The sequence below is a fragment of the Ursus americanus genome, chromosome 3, assembly GCF_024610735.1.
Source record: "Ursus americanus isolate L20-20 chromosome 3, mUrsAme1.1.p, whole genome shotgun sequence".
NCBI lineage: Eukaryota > Metazoa > Chordata > Mammalia > Carnivora > Ursidae > Ursus > Ursus americanus.
In genome coordinates, this window is record NC_142129.1 from 84,922,004 (window position 1) to 84,937,261 (window position 15,258).

Below are 15,258 nucleotides of genomic sequence, written 5' to 3' on the forward strand. Positions count from 1 at the left end.
TGCGTTAGTACTGAGTTACCACAGTGCCCCCTTTATCCTTTTTTAGCTCTCCAGTACCTGTTCAACTGAATGATGCCTTATATTCATTTTTCTTTTTTTTTAAAGATTTTATTTATTTATTTATTAGACAGAGATAGAGACAGCCAGCGAGAGAGGGAACACAAGCAGGGGGAGTGGGAGAGGAAGAAGCAGGCTCATAGCGGAGGAGCCTGATGTGCGGCTCGATCCCAGAACGCCGGGATCACGCCCTGAGCGGAAGGCAGGCGCTTAACCGCTGTGCCACCCAGGCGCCCCTTATATTCATTTTTCTGTTAAAGTAGCTGATCTAACTGCAACAAAAAAATAATTTGTTTTCTCTCTAGACTCTAAGGGACACATGATTCGGCCAGTAACGCGTGGTTCTGTTGTGTCCAGTTCGGGCTACTAGGAGTAGCAGTGCTATGAATGTTCTCGTCCCTGTCTTTTGGTGAATTTGTGCATATACCTAGAAAACGGAATTGCTGAGTCATAGGGTATGTATGTGTGTTCACTTTTAGCAGACACCACCAAAATACTTTCCCAAATGGTTGCCGCAATAACTGCTTTGGTTTTAAGGCATTCCCCAAATCTCAGAACTTTTAAAAGTCATTAAGTCCCACACTATTGTAATTTAATCTCTACATCAGGATTTTTATGTTGCAGTGCTAAAGAAAACTAGAGTCTGTTGCTTAAAGAGGGACTGTATGTCCTTAACTCCTCTGGGAGTGCCTGGCACATAGTAGGTGGTGTTGAATAAATAGTAAGAATAAAAGGAAGTTCCCTTGTACAGCTGAGCTAATGTGACAGTAATGTAAATCGAGGTCAGTCCTGTCCTAGCGCATACTCGGTAACCGGAGAACACATTCCCTGGGCAGCTTAGATAAACAGGCCTCGGTTTCCACAGGCTGCTTCTGTTGCCCTCCAAGACCCATTTCACTCCTCACAGTCTGCTTAAAGGAACTGATAGAGGAGCAGACCCAACCAACGGTGGTAGGGGGGCTGCTTATGGGCTGGGGCGGCCCTGTGCCTGTACATCAATCTTATCGCTTAAACCCTCTCTCAAGAATCCTTTTTGGGGGGTGCCTGGGTGGCTCAGTCGTTAAGCGTCTGCCTTCGGCTCAGGGCGTTATGGGATCGAGCCCCGCATCAGGCTCTTCTGCTGGGAGCCTGCTTCTTCCTCTCCTACTCCCCCTGCTTGTGTTCCCTCTCTCTCTCTGGCTGTCTCTCTCTCTGTCAAATAAATAAATAAAATCTTTAAAAAAAAAAAAAGAATCTTTTTTGGGGGGACGCCTGGGTGGCTCAGTCGGTTAAGCATCTGCCTTCAGCTCCGGTCATGATCCCGGGATCCTGGAATCGAGCCCCAAATTGGGCTCCCTGCTCAGCAGGGAGTCTGCTTCTCCCTCTCCCTCTGCCTGCCACTCTGCCTACTTGTGCTCTCTCTCTCTGTCAAATAAATAAATAAAATCTTACAAAAAAAAAAAAAAAAGAACTTTTTTTTTAAAGTAAACTTTACACCCAACATGAGGACTGACCCAACAACCCTGAGATCAAGAGTCACAGACTCCACTGACTGAGCCAGCCAGGCACCCCCTTTCTCAAAAATCTTTAATGGAGACCCCAAACTGAATTGAACCCCCTGGAGATTTATTCTTAGAGCGACTCAGACTTCAGGGTGCTCCCCTCGAACCTCCTTGATTTATTAAGAATCACCTATACAAGCCCTGAGGCAAACAGCCCACCTCTGCAGACCCCACCTGAAAACTTTACAAGCCAAACTCTGAAGGACCGATGGGTCTCTAGCACCTGCTGGGAACTTAGGGCTCCTGACTTCACCTGATCATGGAGAAAAAGTAGCAGCTTGCTCGAAGACGTTGGTACAGGAAGCTGGCCACCATCTAACACTTCAACCCGCTCACCAAACATTAGGGCAAGGGAAAGAAAGAGGAAGAGTGAAGGCAACATACACATTTGTTTATAAAATAACTTTTAAAAAAGTAATCTTTACCCCCAACGCAGGGCTGGAACTCACAACCCCAAGTTCAAAAGTCAGACGCTCCACCCGACTGAGCCAACCTGGCACCCCTATGAAATCATCTTTATGTGTTCTAGAACAACACAATTTCCAATGCCATAAATCTATTTTTATATAATATAGGATTGGTAGAGTGATATTCTTCTAACTTTACAAGTAATACAACCTTATTGAGGTTCTATTAATAGAATAATCAAAACAATCCATATAACGGGGATTTTTCATTTAAAAAACTGGAAGCAGATATACCTAACTATGAATTAAAGACAATAGTATTGGGGCGCCTGGGCAGCTCGGTCAGTTAAGCATCTGCTTTCGGCTCAGGTCATGATCCCCGGGTCCTGGGATGGAGCCCTGCACTGGGCTCCCTGCTCAGCGGGGAGTCTGCTTCTCCTTCTCCCTCTGTCCCTCCCCCTGCTTGTGCTCTCTCTGTCTCTTTCTCTCTCAAATGAATAAATAAAATTAAAAAAAAAAAAAGACCATGGTATTTTGTGGGGCACCTGGGTAGCTCAGTCAGTTAAGTGTCCAACTCTTCATTGTGGCTCAGGTTGTGACCTCAGGGTCGTGAGACTGAGCCCCGCATTGGGCTCCATGCTGGGTATGGAGCCTGCTTAAGATTCCCTCTCTCCCCCTCTCCCTCTGCCCCTCCCCACCACCACCCCCTGGGTGTGCGCTCTCTCTCTCTCAAAATAAATTAAATAAATAAATAAATAAATAAATAAATATAAATAAATAAATAAATAATAAAGACAATGGTATTTTTGAATCTCTGGGTATGTAAGGCACGTTTCTGTGACTCATCACACCCAGTGATGTACAACAAATGGATGTCTCTTCTCATGCACTATTTGTCACCAGAGAGGAAGCCACCATGTTCTGTTGTCATTGTTCAAGGTGATATAAGTACCTCTTATTTCTGAGTCCTCAGGCATTTCTTCAGGTCTCACTCTTTGCTGCTCCTTTCCCCTTCCTGTCTAATGCTAGATTCACAGACAACTAACACCTAAAGAATTTGGTCATCACAAGTTGAGAATGGCCTCAGTTGTCTATTGCTGCATAAACAAACAAAAAAACCCCAAACCCTAAAATTAGTAGCTTACAACAATGATTTATTATTCCTCAAAATGCTGTGGGTGCACTAGGCAGTTCTTCTGGTCTCATCTGGGCTCACACATGCTGCTGCATCCATCCAGTGGGTGAGCTAGAGCTGGAGGGCCCAAGATGACCCCCTTCCTATAGCTGAGGCCTTGAAAAGACGGGAAGGCTGGGACCTCTCTCTCTCTCCATCATTAACCAGTCCTTCATCACTAACCGGTCTATCTCAGCTTCTTTGGACGGCAAGTCTCAAGAGACTGAAGGCACAAGCTGTGTAGGCTTCAGAAAACTCACACACTGTCATTTCCAGAATATTCTGTTGCTTTAAGCAAATTCTAAGGCCAGATTTATTGCAAGAGGCAATGATACCAAGGGTGTGAATTTAGGGAGGCATGAGTCACCAGGGCCACTTTGTAGTAGTCTACCATAGGGGTGCGTGTGTAAAATCCCACTGGACTCCATCTGAGGCATGCTTGCCAATGCACTTAAACCTCTGCGAGGTCAATCCATCAACAGTTTCTCGCTTTGTGGAGCAACCACAAAGAACAAAGTAATAGGCTTGGAATATACATTACATTTATCTTACAATTTCTGGCTAAAAGAATGCTTTCAGATCCATTAAAAAATTTCTTTCAAATCCATCCTGTAAAATAGGTAAATGTGCATGTCCCAGTAGTATAACAGGACATATGGTATTTGATCCGATTTCCTGGCTCAAAGCTTCTAAAACCTTTGAGATTTCCTGAGTGTTAGAAGGGTCTTTTGTTTTTCATGAGGAGCCCATTTACATCACACCTGGCCAACTTAGGGTAGGCTTCTAGAAAGCCTCAAGATAAGGCTGGTCACAGAAAGAAAGACCAAGTGATGAGAGGATTGAAAGTTTCAGCCCTACCCCTGACCTCCTTGGAGAGAAGGATTGCTGAAGACTGAGCTCTTGCAGATAAAAAGTCTTGAACAAAATTTGAACTTTCAAGCTGCTAAAGCATCAAGGTGCTGGGAGGGTGGTGTGACCAGAGAGAATATGGAAGCTCTGTGCACCCCACCACCCGAACCTTGCCCTATGCCTCACTTCTGTTTGGCTGCTCCTGAGTTGTATCCTTGATAGCAAACCAGTAAAATGCCATCCTGAGTTCTAGGAGCCATTCTAGCAAATTATCGAACCTGACTAGAGGGTTGTGGCGACCCCTGCTTTATGGCCAGTCAGAAGCATGGGTGATCTCTCCAAGACTTGCAACTGGTCCTAAAGCTGGAAGGGGGGGAGTTTTGTTGGGTCTGTGGTAACCCCAGGTAGTTAATGTCAGAACTGAAGTGAATTGTTGAACACCCACTGGGTGTCCTGAAAATCAGAGAATTTGTTGTTGGCATTGGAAAACACACCAGAGGTCCCATTTTTGCAGTAGGTAGGAGAGCTAGGACACACACAATCTTTTGACCCAGCATATATTTTTTCCACTTTGGTTCCTCCTCTTTAAAAATAAAACATTATTTTGGGGCACCTGGGTGGTACAGTCGGTTGACCGTTCAACTCTTGGTTTCGGCTCAGGTCATAATCTCAGGGTTGTGAGATTGAGTCCTGCATCAGGCTCCGTGCTGAGCACGGAGTGGGCCTGAGACTCTCTCTCCCTCACTCTCCCTCTGTCCCTCCCCACCCTGCTCGCTCTCTCTCTAAAATAAATAACTAAATTTTAAAAAAAGATTTTATTTATTTATTTGACACAGAGAGAGAGAGGGAGAAAGCAATCACAAGCAGGGGGAGTGGCAGGCAGGAGAGAAGCAGGCTCCCCGCTCAGCAAGGAGCCCGATGTGGGGCTCGATCCCAGGACCCTGGGATCATGACCTGAGCTGAAGGCAGCTGCTAAACCGACTAAGCCACCCAGGCACCCCTAAAATAAATAAATAAATCCTAAAAAAAACATTGGGGCACCTGAAGGGCTCAGTCAGCCAAGTGTCTGCCTTCAGCTGAGGTCATGGTCCCAGAGTTCTGGGATGGAGTCCCACGACCGGCTCTCTGCTCAGCAGGGAGCCTGTTGCTCCCTCTTCCTCTGCCTGCTGCTCTGCCTGTTTATGCTCTCTCTCTCTGTCAAATAAATAAACAAAGAAATAAATCTTTTTAAGATTCCACTTATTTATTTGATAGAGCACAAGCAGGAGGAGTGGCAGGCAGAGGGAGAAGGAGAAGCAGGTTCCCCGCTGAGCAGGGAGCCCGATGTGGGCTCCATCCTAGGACCCTGGGATCATGATCTGAGTGGAAGGCAGCCACCCAACCACCTGAGTACCCAGGTGCCCCAAAATCTTTAAAAAAATAAAACATTATTTCATAAATCATAAAACATTACCCAATGCCCTTTCTGTATATGTAAAAGAACTAGGAACCATTAAACCTAAAACCAAAAGAGAAATAATGGAGAGCAAAAGTTCTCATGATAGCCACACCAATAGGCAGACTCTCTCGTTGCAGCAAAAATTTCTGGAAGGATTCAAAGCTCTTATAACCCAATCCAAAGTTTAAAGAAGAAAATTGAGTTAACAGTCATATATTTATATACATGCACATACAGCGCCACTAGAAATGAGGGATCTAAACTGTGTGAAAACAAATAAACTGAATATCATGATAGCAAACATATCTGCTAATAGTTCCTGGCAAGCGTTAAAATCAATTTACAGCAGATAATGATGCTGGATGTGTCCACAAAGTGAGTTATGTTGAGATATATAAAACAACAACAACAAAAAATGCTTCCTATAACATTGTCAGTGGGACAAGGTCTGAGAAATCAACCAGTATCTTCTAAAAAGTACAAATAGGTAGTTCTGTAATGACAAGCTACAATTAGAATATTGTCCTGCGTGTTAACTTCTAAATGCAGTGTGGGAGCCCCTGTCACTTGCAGCACCTTGGACAGAGGATTAGCTGGTTTCCATTAGCCTCAGCAGCATTCGGGACCCGCGTTTAGGATTCTATCTCAGACCCTATATGGGCTATGAACATGTTCCTTCACTTCTTCATTTTGGAGTAAAACCGTCTTCTAAATAGCTTTTCTCCTACATCGTTTTGTTCAACTACATAAAATTATGATTTTTTTAAAAATGCAAAGGTGTAATCTAGGGAAAAAAGGTAAAAATATTTTCATACTTAAGGCACAAGATTATTGCAATACCTTTTACTGGTTAACTAGTCTGCTAACACAGCCTTTCTCGCTACAAATATCCGATGCTACCGACACTATAGCCGGGCGTCCTCATCCCCTGCTTCAGACCGGGCACTGCTAATCAGTCTTCTGTAAACTTGTCTCCCACAGCCATAATGGAAGAAAAAGCTTCCTTGTTCTTATTTGCCTTACACTTTGTCCCTTTTTTAGTCACGTTCCAGATCCAAACCATCTCCCTCTGGTAGCAGTCATCATTGGATGCCTACCCACGACACCACTTCCCCTTCCCTCCATGGGGGTAGAGCTCTACCTTTTTTGTTTCTGTGTCCATCATCCCTCCATTATTTGACTATATTTTTGTGGATCTAAGCCAGTGGTTCTCAAACTTTTTAATCTCAGGATCTTTTGACACTCTTTTTTTTTTTTTAAGATTTTATTTATTTGAGAGAGAGACAGAGAGAGAGCACACATGAGAGGGGGAGAGAGGAGCAGAGGGAAGGAAGAAGCAGACTTCCCACTGAGCAGGCAGCCCGACTGGGGGCTTGATCTCAGGACCCCAAGATCATGACCTGAGCTGAAGGCAGACGCTTAACCGACTGAGCCACCCAGGCATCCCAAGACTTTTTATTCTTACTAAAAATGTTGTCAGCACTAACTTTGTAGTGAAAGCAAAATGACTAATTATGGTCCTTTAAAATTTTTTAAGTCTTGGTTTGACACTGTGTGAGACAGCAGTTCATAGAAACACTCCTAAGTTCAGTTTATTGTGGCACTTGACTTTAATGGCTATGAAAGCCAAAAATATATTTCATAAAGATCTGATATATAATAAACATTTAGGGCAAAATTTATCAATAATGATAAGGGATAGAAATCCTTATTTCAAATAGCGCTCATAATTTTCTATATCTGGCCCAATTCTTGTCAGATCTGATTAGATCGCTTTTGCCTTGTAAAGTAGCTTTCTAAGAGTTTGTCACTGTATGTCATTTTCTTGTTAGCTTATGCCCACAATGTTAGTGTTATCTTCAATATGTGATTTCTCAACTTTTTTGGTCTTGGAACTCTTTCTACATTAAAAATTATAGACCTCAAAGAGATGTTTTTTGGTGTGGTTATATACCTATTGATATTTACCATATTGGAAATTAAAACAAAATTTTAAAAACACAGATTCCCAAGCACACATTCTATTTGTAGCAGAACGATGACATCATCCATGTCACGGAGCCTCTAGAAAAGCTCACCGCATACTCAGTAGAGTTTGAGAGTAGAAACAGGCACATAATGTCTTAGTGCTATGTATTTGGGGCTCACAGATCTCCTCTGGGTCCCCAGACTACACTTTGAAAATCGCTGCTCTGGGGGAATCTTTTTTTTTTTTTAAAGTAGGCTGCACGCCCAGTGTGGGGCTTGAACTCACAACCCAGAGATCAAGTGTTTCATGCTTCACCGACTGAGACAGCGAGGCACCTCTCTTGGTGGAAATTTTTTTAAAGCCATAGGTTAATTTTGTGAGGGTTGGTTTCATTAAACTAGATAATACAACCTACAAATCTCGTAATTAGGCTTGTGTAATCTGCAATTGGCTCATTATTCTAAAGTGTGAAGATGGGGCGCCTGGGTGGCTCAGTCGTTAAGCGTCTGCTTTGGCTCAGGGCATGATCCCAGAGTCCTGGGATCGAGTCCTGGGTCAGGCTCCTTACCTGGGAGCCTGTTTCTTCCTCTCCCACTCCCCCTGCTTGTGTTCCCTCTCTCACTGGCTGTCTCTCTCTCTGTCAAATAAATAAATAAAATCTTTTAAAAAATAAAAGTAAAAAAAAATAAAGCGTGAAGATGCCTCCATGTCAGGAAATTCAAGTCTCTTTTAAGAACAGCATATTTGACACTGAATGACCGATGCATGAATGACAGGGTGCCAGAGTCAAAAATCCACATACTAAATACTAATTGAGCTTAATTTGATTTGATATTTACACAAAAATAAACATAAATACATGATATACTACTTATTCCAACATCCCAAGTAGCCTAGCCTACACTCCACTTTTGACCACAAGGTATAGTTAGTGCATAGGGTATTGCCTAAGAGAACAGCCCAGGAGGGGGCCCCAGAATAGGTTGAATTGAGTCTCCTAAAAAGATATTTTGAAGTCTTAACATACCCACCCTTCACCCCCATACCTGCGAATGTGACCTTCCTTGGAAATAAGTCTTTGGAGATGTCATCAAGTTAAGATGGGGTCATACTGGATTAGGGTTGGTCCTAATCCAATGACTGGTGTCCTTATAAGAAGAGAGAAATCTTTGGAAACAAAGATACAGAAGGCACAGAGACAGAGGGGAGAAGGCCACATGACCTTGGAGGCAAGGGTTGAAGTAGTGCATCTACAAGGCAAGAAATGCCAAGGGTGTGGGCAGGCAGCAGAAGCTAGGAAGAAACAAAAAAGGATTCTTCCCCGGCACCTGCACGGGGCACACGGCCCTACCAGCACCTGCATTTCCGACTTCTAGCCTCCAGACCTGTGAGGGAATACATTTCTGTTCTTTTGTTTGTTTGTTTGTTTGTTTGTTTGTTTGCTTTAAAGTAAGCTACGCCCAGTGTGGGGCTTGGAGTCACAACCCTGGGGTCAAGAGTGGCATGCTCTTCCACGGAGCCAGCCAGGTGCCCCACCATATCTGTTGTTTTAAGCCATGTTGTTACAGCCACAGTAGGGAACTAATAAAGGGCCCCATGCCTGGAGAGGCCTTTTGGGTCTTTGAGAAAAAGATCGGAGGGCAGGGCCAGGAAAGATAAATTCCAGGCACTGTTGTTCAGTTTTGTCTTTCAACAATCTACTAGCACAACTCCTAATTCTGGGTCATATTCTGAGCAGTTATTAGTAATGATCTATTTTCTTTATCCTATTTATTATCTATTTACTAATTTGATGTTTTTTGAAGATTTTATTTATTTGAGAGAGAGATCACACATGAGCGAGGGAGAGGGGTTGAGGGAGAGGAGCAAGGGTGGAGGGAGTAAGGGAGGGGTGGAGGGAGAGGGAGAAGCAGGCTCCCAGAGGAGCATGGAGCCCAATGTGGGGCTCGATCCCAGGACCCTGGGATTACGCCCTGAGCCGACGGCAGACACTTAACGACTGAGCCACCCAGGCGCCCCAGATATTTTCTTTTTTTATCCTACTTCTATTTGTCCATTCTTTGACAATCAAAACAAAAATCTATTCTTTTTTTAATCTATTCTTTATTGTGTATTTTAATATGTTGGTTTGACTCTGCAACTGTGAGGCCTCAGTAAATATTTGTTTTCTAACTAGTGTAGGAGATGGGGTAGGTCTTTTAAAGGATACATATCATAGAAAGACTTAAATTTCTGCATCTTAGGGAGAGTCCATAAAAGACAGTAAGACATTCTCTTTTATGCTGAATGTGTATTGACTTAATTCTTTGTCTGTGTGTTGACTTAATTCAATGTTTCTTATCCATAAATTTGAGTAGATGCACTTTGCAAATGGTAAGAAATTTTACCTATTACTTTTCTTTTTTTTTTTTGCTTAGGGTATTTCAAAACCTCCAAAGTGCTTAGATGACGTCATTGTTTAGAGTACATCACATCTAAGTATCATTTGTTTGAGTGAAATAAAGCATTTAAACACATTTCATCAATATGACAGCCACAAACAGAGACTTGTCCTTTTCCCCTATTTTTACATAGGAGATTTGAAGATATTATATTATTTGCTCAAAGGAGATTTTTAACACTGTATGTTAACTGTACTGGAATCAAAATTAAAAAACAAACAAACAGGTTTTTAAGAAAAAGTGGCAAATCTCTGATAATTGGTGTGTGTGTGCAGTTAAGTTTAATCATTTTCTCAAAAAAAGTAAGTGAATTCAGATGAGTTCCTGTAAATGGTTGTAAGCTGACAACCTAGAGACCGAGAGTCATGTGCTCTCTGACTGAGCCAGGCATGTGCCCCTGGGGTCTCTTATTAATTAATTTTCCTGAGTTCTTCATAAATTCATATGGAATTTTGATGGTTATACTATCTCTACTAGTAATATGTTCCATAAATGTGCCTGTGTTATAAAGTAGCACTTCTGGTTTTTCTATCCCTGAATGAACCCCTTCAATTTACAAGATTTTTCTCATTCTAATACTGTCATTAAAGAGGGGCGCTGGGTGGCTCAGTTGGTAGAGCAACTGACTCTTGATCTCAGGGTTGTGAGCTCAAGCCTCACATTGGGCACGGAGCCTACTTACACACACACACACAAAAAGAAGAAAGAACTATGAAGTGAACTACTTAAGCAAAAAGAAGAGCAAATGCAAAGAAGAAATCATAGCAAGCTCCGACTGATAAAATATGAACTGTCTTCTATTGAAATAATTATATATAGAGAGAAAATAAAAATGATCTCTTGAATTTTTGACATACTGTATAGTGGTCTTTGATTTGAAATATAAGTCTTTGGAATTCACAGAGGCATATGTATTTTATAATATATAATACATATGTATATGTAGGCATATATAATAAATAATGCATATATACATATATAATTCTTCGAGGCATAAAACATTTTCACCAGGAATGAGGTTTAGCTTATTATTCACATTCATGAAAAAACCCTATACTGAGACTATTTCAATAAATGATGTTAAAAGATAAACTGAGGTACATGAAGATTTTGAAGCATGTCTATGAGCCAATATCAATTAGATTGGGCAGCGCCAAATGAAGAATGGTTAAGAGCACTCCACTGAAAGGGGAAAAGTTTTTTTTAATTGAAGATTTTATTTATTTGAGAGAGTGAGCAAGTGAGCTAGAGAGAGAGAACATGAGTGGGGGGAGGGGCAGAGGGAGAGGGAGAAGCAGACTCCCCGCTGAGCAGGGAGCCCGATCAAGCCAGGGGCTTGATCCCTGGACTTCAGGATCATGACCTGAGCCAAAGGCAGATGTTTAACCAACTGAGCCACCCAGGGGAGGTACCCCATGAAAAGGGAAAGGCTTTTATAGAGCATGCAAAAGCAAAGCAAGGAAATTATTTGATTGGCTATAGCTTAGAGTAGCCTTATTTGGGAAAAAACTACTTGGATTTGTGATTAGTTGTTCTTAGGTTTCGATTTCTTAACCTTGAGGCATTTACAGGACTTGACTCTGGCTTAGGTTTCCGTTTGCTTGCGTAGGCTATCAAGATGTTACCGCCACCTTAGTCTAATGGGCTCCATATGTTTAATTATTTTAATGATGGTAATATTACATTAAATATCTGAAAATCACCCGCTCTTCTTTAACTAAAGAAGCATTTAACTAACAGTTTGGGGTGAATGTTGTGAGCATTTAAAAATTATAATGACTATAAAAAGTTGTGGCTACAAAAATATGTCATCAAAGGTGGGTCACCCCATGGTGATTTCGATCTGCATTTCCCTGATGATTAGTGATTTTGAGCACCTTTATGGCAGCGTTATTTACAAGAGCCAAGATATGGAAGCAACCTAAGCGTCCACTGATAGATGAACAGATAAGGAAGATGTGGTATTCATTTCACTCATATGTGGAATTTAAGAAACAAAACAAACAAGCAAAGGAAAAAAAAAAACCAGAGAGAGGCAAATCAAGGATCAGACTTTAACTACAGAGAACAAACTAAAGGTTACCAAAGAGGAGATGAATGGGGGGAATGGGTGAAACAGGTGATGGGAAGTAAGAAGACACTTACTATGATGAGGAAAAAAAAAACAGGGAATCTTGTGGTGACGGACATTCTACATCTTGACTACATCAATGTCAAGATCCTGATTATGAGGGGCGCCTGGGTGGCACAGTCGTTAAGCGTCTGCCTTCGGCTCAGGGTGTGATCCCAACATTCTGGGATTAAGCCCCACATCAGGCTTCTCCGCTGGGAGCCTGCTTCTTCCTCTCCCACTCCCCTGCTTGTGTTCCCTCTCTCACTGGCTGTCTCTGTCAAATAAATAAATAAAATCTTTAAAAAAAAAGAAAAAAGATCCCGATTATGATATTGTACTATAAGCATAACAGGTAAAGGGAATATGGATCTCTCAGTGTTATTTCACAGCAACATGTAAATTTACAATTAGCTTAAAATAAAAAAAGTTTAATTTAAAAATATAGAATTGGGGTACCTGGGTGGCTCAGTCAGTTGACCGTCTGACTCTTGATTTTGGCCCAGGTCATGATCTCAGGTCCTGGGATGGAGCCCTGTGTCAGGCTCCCTGCTCAGTGGGGCGTCTGCTTGAGGATTCTCTCTCTCTCTCTCTCTCTCTGCCCCTCCCCCATGTGCATGTGCACATGCATGCTCTCTCTCTCTCTCTCAAATAAATAAATAAATCTTTAAGAAATCCTTTAAAAATTTTTAAAAATATAATCAATTTGAAAAGATGTGAGGTATATGTATATATACAATATGTACAAAACATATATATATATATAATATGGGGTATACATATATATAAAATAATATATGTATTATTACTCAGTCATAAAAAAGAATGAAATCTTGCCATTCTCAACATCGGTGGACGCAGAGGGTATTATGTTAAGTAAAATAAGTTAGAGAAAGACAAATACCATATGATTTCACTTATGTGTGGAGTCTATAAAACAAAACAAATGAACAAACAAACAAACAAATAAAACAGAAACAGACTCATAAATACAAGAAACAAACTGATGGTTACCAGAGGAGAAGTGGGTGGAGGGATGGGTGAAAGCAATAGAAGGGATTAAGAATTACAAAGTCCCAGTTACAAAATAAGTGAGTCATGGGATGAGAAGTACAACATAGGGAATATAGTCAATAACACTGTGATATGGCTTGGTGACCGATGGTGACTACACTTATCATAGTGAGCATTTCATAATGTATATAAATGTCAAATCACTATGTTGTACACCTGAAACTAATATCATATTGCATATCAACAATACTTCAATCAAAAAGAAAAAGAAAGCAAGAGAAAGGTGGGTCACCCCTTGATTTTTGGCAAGCTGTGATGTAAGAGGACCATATTCTACACTGAGTTCTGAATTGAGAAGCTGCCTGAAGACCAATATTATTCAGATGAGGGAATATATGAGGAATTACTTAAAGAACATGGCATGACAGTGTTTTGATAATATGGTGGTTAGGGAGGAAGGAAAGCAAATTGGTTCATTATACTTTTAGTTCTAATTGTTTATTTAAAGATTTTGTTTATATATTTGAGAGACAGCAGGAGCAGGGAGGAGAGGGAGAAGCATGTTCCCTGCTGAGCAGGGAGCCTGACGCGGGTCTCGATCCCAGCACCCTGGGATCATGACCTGAGCTGAAGGCAGATGCTTAACCAACGGAGCCACCCAGGTGCCCCTTTTCCCTGTGTTCTTTCTCTATTTGTAGGAGTCATATATATGTCATAAATAAATATATACATTAAGTATCGTTGACACACAATGTTACATTAGTTTCAGGTGTACAACATAGTGATTGGACAAGTCTATACATTATCCTATGCAGTAGCTACCATCTGTCAACACACAACACTATTATAGTACCATTCACTGTATTCCCCATGCTGCAATTTTCATCCCCATAACTTATTCACTCCATGACTGGAAGCCTGTGCCTCCCACTCCCCTCCACCCACTTTGCCCCACCCCTCACCGTCCCTCCCCTCTGGCAACCACCAGTTTGTTCTCTGTGTTTATGAGTCTATTTCTGCAAGAGTCACATTTTTAACTTTTTGAAAATAATACCTTGATATAATTCTTATCCAGTGCTTGCTCTCTAGAGATAATTTCCAGTTGGCTCAGTTTTTTTTTACTTAGAAAACTTGTAGCTAGTCAGAAAAGATCAGATCACCTTTTCTCCCCTTCAGCCAGAATAAAAATGTAAGTTGCTTTGTTTGAGTTTCAAAGTAATGATAAGAAATATGTTCTCTCTTCAGTAACAGGCTATTTCTGTGAGATTTTGGGGTGAGTTAAGAAGAAAGAAATTTTTAAATAGCATTTTTATCCTATGCCACTGGCTCACTTTTTATTTTTTAAGCAATGATTCCAACAGTATATTAGTGTAGAGATTTATGATTAATTGGTCAAAAAACCCCATGTGTCTTTCAGACTTCAGTTTTTTGCTTCTAGTGAGAAACATATAATTTATGATAGAGATCATAACTTAACAGAAAAGGTACATTTTCTCAGATGAGAAGATTAGAAGCCACTTAGTCTAGGCCACTGTTTCAGAGCAGGACTAAAATAATCATTTTTTAAAAAATCAAACAAGAACAACAACAAAAATTTATAATGGGAAATCTCAAAATACACATGAGTAGAAAGAATAGTATAACAAACCTCTATACAACCATCATTTAAATTATATATATATATATATATATATATATATTTTTTTTTTTTTTTGAGAGAGAGAGAAAGTGTACTCAAGTGGGGGGGGGCAGAGAGAGGGAGATCGAGAATCCTAAGCAGGGTGAATAAAGTCAGTATTAGTAATATTTGGCCAACCTTGTTTCATACCATCATCTCCTCCAACTCAGTAAATCCCAGACATCATATAATTTCATCCATAAATACTTCAGTATGTATCTGTAAGAGATAAGACACTTTTTAACATAACAACCCCATTATCACACTGAAAAAATACTAACAATTCCTTAACATAATCTAATATCCAGTCAGTATTCAAGCGTTCTCCAATGTCTCAAGCATCTTTTGGGGGAGGGGCAGAGGGAGAGAGAATCGCAAGCAGGCCCCACACGCACTGTGCAGCCTTACACCAGGCTCAATCTCACACCATTGCGATCATGACCTGAACTGAAATCAAGAGTTGGATACTTAACCGACTGAGCCACCCAGGCGCCCCTCTCAAGCATCTTTTTTACAAATGATTCAAAACAGGATCTAAACAAGATCTGTTGTGTATATTTGATTTTTTTTTCTTTTTTAA